Source organism: Nycticebus coucang, chromosome 4, assembly GCF_027406575.1.
Source record: "Nycticebus coucang isolate mNycCou1 chromosome 4, mNycCou1.pri, whole genome shotgun sequence".
Taxonomy (NCBI): domain Eukaryota; kingdom Metazoa; phylum Chordata; class Mammalia; order Primates; family Lorisidae; genus Nycticebus; species Nycticebus coucang.
This window is the reverse complement of record NC_069783.1, coordinates 90,219,403-90,226,789: the sequence shown is the minus strand read 5'-3', so window position 1 is coordinate 90,226,789 and position 7,387 is coordinate 90,219,403.

Below are 7,387 nucleotides of genomic sequence, written 5' to 3'. Positions count from 1 at the left end.
GTTTTCTCCTATGTTTACAAAAGCCTAAAATCTGCCCCAGTTCAGATTCTGTCATGCCGAGAAAGAAAATGGCCCCTCAGCCTCCAGCTCAGACTCCCCAGGGAGTCTGGCTTCACCCCCCAGATGCTACTACCAGGGCAAGGGGCTCCCCTCGCTCCTGTGGCGCCCTCACCCCTTCCCTCTGCACAGCAACTCTTCCTTCCCAGGCACTGTGGAGAGAAGTATGTTCCCGGACATAATTTTTAAAAGCAAAAATCCACTTCCATGAGCTTCCCATTCTAACTGCTTATGGGAAGGGACCAGGCATTTCAAGTGAGAAAATTGCACTGGGCCTGGGTGAGGTGCGAGCCCTCGTGGCCTGCCATTGCAATGCCTTTGTGTAAGCACCTTCCCCTCGGCCCCCAGAGCAGGACCTCTTGGACACAGTGGGCTGTGTGTGATTGTCAGGGGCCCTCCCCTAGATCCTTATCCACCTTGAGCATCTTACAGCTGGACCCAGTGGCCGCTGAGAGGACATCTTCTTCCTCTTGAGGAGACAGTGGTAGTAACAGTGCTGAAAGCAAGGTGGCCACAGAAAACCACAGTTAACAGAGGCTGAGGTGGCCTCAAGCAAATCCAGCCAAAACTGCTTGGCAATTTTTCTAGTGGTATATATTAGTTAGAAAACATGAAGTTTCTATCAAGTCTTTTTAAAAAAATTTATTTTACCTTTTTATTTTTAAATTTTTTTGTATTTTCCTAAATCATCTTTTTTTGTTTGTTTGTTTGTTTGTAATTCATTGAGGGTACAAAGAATTAGATAATACTGATTGCATTTGTTAGATAATGTCCTTCTTATAATTGTGAATGGCCCTCAAGAGGTGTGGCATACACCATGACCCCCCCCTCACCGTCTTGCTCCTCCCCCCTCCCCACTTGCTCGTTCCCCTACCTGCCATTAGAATTGTACATTAGAATTGAGTACATTGGATTTGAGTACATTGGATTCTTGCTTCTCCATTCTTGTGATGCTTTACTAGTAAGAATGTTTTCCATTTCCATCCAGATTAATAAAAAAGATGTAAAGTCTCCATCTTTTTAGTGGCTGAATAGTATTCCATGGTATACATATACCACAGCTTGGGTATATTCCTGGGTTGGTGGGCATTTAGGCTGTTTCCACACTTTGGCAATTGTAAATTGAGCTGAGATAAACAGTCTAGTGCAAATGTCCTATAATTAAAAGGATTTTTTTTTCTTCTGGGTAAATGCTTAGAAATGTGATTGTAGGATCAAATGGGAGGTCTAATTTGAGTTCTTTGAGGATTCTCTATACTTTCTTCCAAAAAGGTTGTATTAGTTTGCAGTCCCACCAGCAGTATAAAAGTATTCCTTTCTCTCCACATACAGCTTTGAGATGATCTACAGCTTTGAAACTTTGTGATGTGGGCTATTTTCTCTGGGTATATTATTATCTCAGGGTAGTTTTGATTTGCATTTCTCTGATAATTAGGGGTGATGAGCATTTTTTCATATGTTAGTTAGCCATTTGTCTGTCTTCTTTAGAGAAGGTTCTATGCCTCTCTCTTGACCAGTGATATATGGGATTGTTGGGTCTTTTTTGTTGATTAATTTGAGTTCTCTATAGATTCTATTTATCAAGCTTTTGTCCGATTCATAGTATGCAAATATCTTTTCCCATTCTGAAGGTTGTCTGTTTGCTTTAGTTGTCATCTCCTTAGCTGTACAGAAGATTTTTAGTTTAATTAAGTCCCACCTATTTATTTTTGTTGTTGTTGTGATTGCTACAGAAGTCTTCTTCATAAAATCTTTCCCCAGGCTGATATCTTGAAGTGTTTTCCCTACACTTTACTTTCTTCAAGGATTTTTATTGTTTCATGCCTTATATTTAAATCTTTTATCAATCTTGAATCAACTTTTGGAAGTGGTGAGAGGTGCGTGTCCAGTTTCAGTCATTTACATGTGGTGATCCAGTTCTCCCAACACCATTAATTGAACAGGGATTCTTTCCCCCAGAGTATGTTCTTGTTTGGTTTATCAAAGATCAAGTGGCTGTAAGAAGTAAGTTTCATCTCATGGTTTTCTATTCAGTTCCAAATGTCTATGTCTCCATTTTTGTGCCAATACTATGCTGTTTTGATCACTATGGCTTTGTAGTATACCTAAAGTCTGATTGGGTGATGCCTCTGGCTTTGTTTCTATTATTAAGAATTGCCTTGGCTATACGAGGTTATTTCTGGTTCCATACAAAATGAAGAATTATTTTTTTCCAAATCTTGAAAGTATGATGATTTTATTATAATGGGGATTGCGTTGAATCTGCAGATTGGTTTGGGTAGCATAGACATTTTCACAATATTGATCCTTCCCAGCCATGAGCATGGTATGTTCTTCCATTTGTTAATGTCTTCTGCTATTTCTTTTCTTAGGGTTTAATAATTTTCTCTGTAGAGGTCCTTCATTTCTTTTGTTATGTATATTCCTAGGTATTTCTTTCTTTTTTTTTTTTTTTTGAAGCTACTAAAAGGAAATGTGTCCTTGATTAGCTTCTCATGTTGGCTGTTATTGTCATATACAAAGGCTACTGATTTGTGAACGTTGATTTTATATCCTGAGACATTGCTATATTTTTTGATCACTTCCAGAAGTCTTATGGTTGAGTGTTTGGAGTTTTCTAAGGATAAGATCATATTGTTGGCAAAGAGCGAGAGTTTGACCTCCTCTGCCCCCATTTGGATGCCCTTTATTTCCTTCTCTTGTCTGATTGTATTGGCTAGAACTTCCAGCACTATGTTGAGTAGTAGTGGCAATAGAGGACAACCTTGTCTGGTTCCAGTTCTAAGTGGAAAAGCTTTCAGTTTTTATTCATTCAGTATAATGTTAGCTGTGGGTTTGTTGTAGATGGCTTAGATCAGATTCAGAAATGTGCCACCACCTATGCCTATATTCTTAAGTGTTCTAATTAGAAAAGGATGCTGGATTTTTTTTTTTTTTTTGAGATGGAGCCTCAAGATGTTGCCCTGGGTAGAGTGTTGTGGCATCATAGCTCACAGCAACCTCCAACTCCTGGGCTTAAGAAATTCTCTTGCCTCACCTTCTCAAGTAGCCAGGACTACAGGTGCCTGCCACAAGCTCCAGCCATTCTTTGGTTGTAGTTGTCATTGTTGTCTGGCAGGCCCGGGGTGGATTCAAACCCGCCAGCTCTGGCGTATGTGGCTGGCGCCTTAGTTGCTTGAGCTACAGGTGCTGAGCCAGGATGCTGAATTTTATCAGCTGCTTTTTCTAATTCTATTGAGAGGATCATATGGTCTTTGTTTTTGCTTCTGTTGATATGGTGAATTATGTTTATGGATTTGTATATGTTAAACCAGCCTTGCATCCCTAGAATGAAACCTACTTGATCATGATGAATTATATTTTTAATTTGTAGCTGTAATCTATTGGCTAAGATTTTATTGAGAATTTTTGCATCTATATTCATTAGTGAAATTGGTCTGAAATTCTTTTTGGTTGGGTCTTTTCCTGGTTTTGGTATCAGAATCATGTTTGCTTCATAGAATGTGTTCTTCTCTATTTTTTGAAGTAATTTCTGCAGTATAAGTATAGGCTTCTCTTTGAAGTTTTGATAGAACTCTGGTGTGAAGCCATCTGGACTGGGGCATTTTTTGTTGTTTTTGTTGGGAGATTTTCTTATTGTTTCTTCGATCTTAGTTCTTGAAATTGGTCTGTTCAAGAGATCTATTTCTTTTTGATTAAGTCTAGGGAGAGGATGTGATTCCAGGTATTGCACCATTTCCTCCATATTGTCAAATTTCTGGGCATAGGGTTTCTTGTAGTGCTCAGAGATGATCTCTTGTATCTCTGTGGTGTCTGTTGTTATTTCCCCTTTATCGATTCTAGTTGAGGTTATTAGAGATTTTACTTTTCTGTTTCTAGTTAATCTGGCCAAAGTTTTATCAATTTTATTTTTTTTTGAAAAACCAACTTTTTGTTTAGTTAATTTTCTGAATGATTCTTTTGTTTTTAATTTCATTAATCTCTGATTTAATTTTAGCTATTTCTTTTCTTCTGCTAGGTTTGGGATTAAATCATTCTTTTTCCAGTTCCATAAGGTGGCTCATGAGTTTGTTGATGTTCTTTCTTTCTGTTTTTCGAATGTAGGCATCTAAAGTGATAAATTTTTCTCTTCAGACTGCTTTTGCTGTATCCCACAGGTTTTGGTAACTTATATCTTCATTGTTGTTATATTTGAGGAATTTAATGATTTCCTCTTTTATCTCTTTCTGAACCCAAGTATCATTCAGCACAAGGTTGTTTAATTTCCAAATCTTTGTGTTGGGATGAACCTTTTTGTTTGAGTTGAGTTCCACATTTATTGCCTCGTGGTCTGAGAAGATACAAGGTATAATTTCTATTCTTTTACTTTTGCTGAGGTTTGATTTGTCTCCTAGAATGTGGTCCATTTTGGAATATGTCCCATGGGCTGATGAGAAAAGTGTATATTCCTTAGTTTTGGGGTTTCTTAGCTTTCTATATATGTCTATTAATGCCATTTGTTCTATGATCACATTTAAGTTGTTCGCATCTTTGTTTAGTTTCTGTTTACTGGATGTGTCCAAATCTGTCAGAGCAGTGTTATAGTCTCTGGCTATTATGGTGTTATGGGATATCATATTGCTCAGTCCCATTAAGGTCTGTTTCATAAATCTGGGATCATTTAAGTTGGGTGCATTAAATATTTAAAATTGAAATGTCTTCTTGTTGTATTGTTCTGGGGACCAGTACAAAATGTACATCTTTGTCTTTCTTAACTTTAGTTGCTTTAAATCTGCTAGTATCTAAAAACAAGATTGCAACCCTTCCTTTCTTCTCATTTCCATTTGCTTGAAACACTGTTTTCCATCCTTTAACCCTGAGTCCTTCAAGGCTAGGTGTGTCACCTGGAGACAGCATATGCATGGCTTATACTTTTTTATCCAGTCAGACACCCTGTGCCTCTTCAGTGATGAATTCAGTTCATTGACATTATTGAGAGAATTGATAAGTGTGGTGGAGATCTATTTATCTTATTTTGTGAAAATCTGATGTGTTGTTTTATCCTTTTTGCCATTGTGGGAGCTAGGTTTTTGACCTTTAGCATCTGGGTGTTTACTTTGCTGGTGGTCCATTGTGGTGGTCAGTGTTGAGAATAGGTCTAAGTATTTCCTGTAGAGATGGTCTTGTGGCAAATTTCCTCAGTTCTTGTATATCTGCAAGAGAATTGATTTCTCTATCAATTGCAAAGCATAGTTTAGCACGATACAGAATTCTGGGCTAAAAATTGTGTTGTTTAAGAATGTTGAAGGTGGATGACCATGCTCTTCTGGCTTGGAAGGTTTCAGTTGAAAAGTCTGCTGTCATCCCAATGGCTCTGCCTCTGTAGGTCAGTTGGTGCTTACTCTTGGCTGCTTGCAGAATTTTTTCTTTCATCTTGACTTTGGACAGGTTCATTATAATGTGTCTTGGAGGGGCTCTGTTTGAGTTGAGATGACTCATGGTTCGATATCCATCTGAAATAAGTGTGTTGGGGTCTTTAGTAAAACTTGTGAAGTTTTCATTTATGTTGGTCTCCAGTAGGGCTTCCCTTCCTTTGGAACAATCTTCTTCCTCTATCAGGGATCTGTTATTCATGTGTTTGAACATTTTATGGAGTCTTGTAGCTTTTTAAGTGCCTGTTCTGCTTTCTCTCTCTCTTTTTTTTCGTTTATCGTTTAGCTCTGGGTTTATCGTTAGCTCTGAGGTTCATTCTTCTCCATAGTCTAACCTATTATTGATACTTTTTACTGCATCTTTACATTCTCTGATTGTCTTCTTCATTTCCTTGAGCTCTGCCATATCCTTTCTATATTCTACATATCTCTTCTCCAACTTTTAGTTCTGTCTTTCCATTTTCTTGTCCATTCATTTTATTGTCTTTATCATCTATACTTTAAATTCCATTTCTGACAAGTCCATTAATTCTGTATAGGTGGAGTCTTCTGCAGTAGCTGCCTCATGGTCCCTTGGGGGAGTGCCTCTGTTTTGGTTTTTCATGTTGCCCAAATTTTTCTGTTTGTTCCTCCTCATGTGTTCTTTCTTCTTATTCACCTCCTTGTCCTAATTTTTCCTTCTCACTGCCTCCTTTGCTTCAAACAGAAGTCCCTGCTCTCAGTGACAGTATGTTGCAATGTGTCACCATGACACCAGGTGGCACTGTGGGTTTTATTAGGAGATAGCACAGCCAGCAACCTCTATGGTCCTTATTCCAAACTTAGTTGCCTTTGGTGATTGTGGGATTATTTCCTCCGCATTCAGACCCCACTGTGTTGGGATCTAAAAGCTCACAAGAATCCTTCAGAAGTAGGTCTCACAGTGACCACTGGCTCCAGTTCCCTGGGGTGCAAGAGTTCCTTAGACTTTCCCAAGAGTAGAGTTCTGATTCCAGCAGGCAGAATTAAGATGGCCATGCTTTAGGCTCCTGCTAAGACCTTTTCTCAACCTTCCCACAGTGGCAGGCCCCTGGCTGGTGAGGCCTTCTCATTATGGCTGCCTTGCCAGCCACCAAACCTATGATAAATCTACTCCAACTGGCATTCAAAGCTGGTTGCTATATATTGTTCCAGTCCACCCACTCTTGGACCTCATCCTGGACCTCTGTGGGGGGCCAACCAATCCCAACCAGTTGCAATTATGTGCCTAATTCATCATATTTCCACTGCTGTGGATCATACACTGTATCCAGCTCACCACCTCCTTGTTTTGCTCCCTGAGCTATGACTCTGTGTAAGATCCCTGTGCCAGGTATGTCTGGATTCTCCCAGTCATTCTAAGAGAGGGCAGATGAATGATCTTCTCCTCTGCCATCTTGCTCTGTCTCCCACGATCAATTCTTAATAATATATTTGCCTGGCCAGTTAAAAAAGTTAAAATGGAAATGACAAGGAGATATAACATATCTGATAGGCTGGCAAAAATGAGAAAATTGGATAATTCCAAGTTTAGGGGATGTGGGGCACCTTCTAAATGGCTGGGGGTGGGGGTGCAAAGCCTGTGCAGACATTCTGGAGAAAAGTCTGGCATTGCTTGGTCTAATAAAGTATATATACACCTTATGATCTAGCTGTTCTGCTCCAGGGTGCAGATCTCAAAGAATTTTCACACAAGCCTATAAAGGGACATGTATGAAGGTGCCAGTGCAGTATGTGGTGACAAGGAGTGGAAGAAAACCTGAGTGTCTCTTCCTGGGAAAAGTTCATACTCGAGGATGATATGCAGCATTCAGAGGCCCAGGATGCCAGGTCTACACAGCAGGAACGTGAAAAGATCTGAAATACACTGCTCTTTGTGAAAAAAGTAGGATATAGAATGA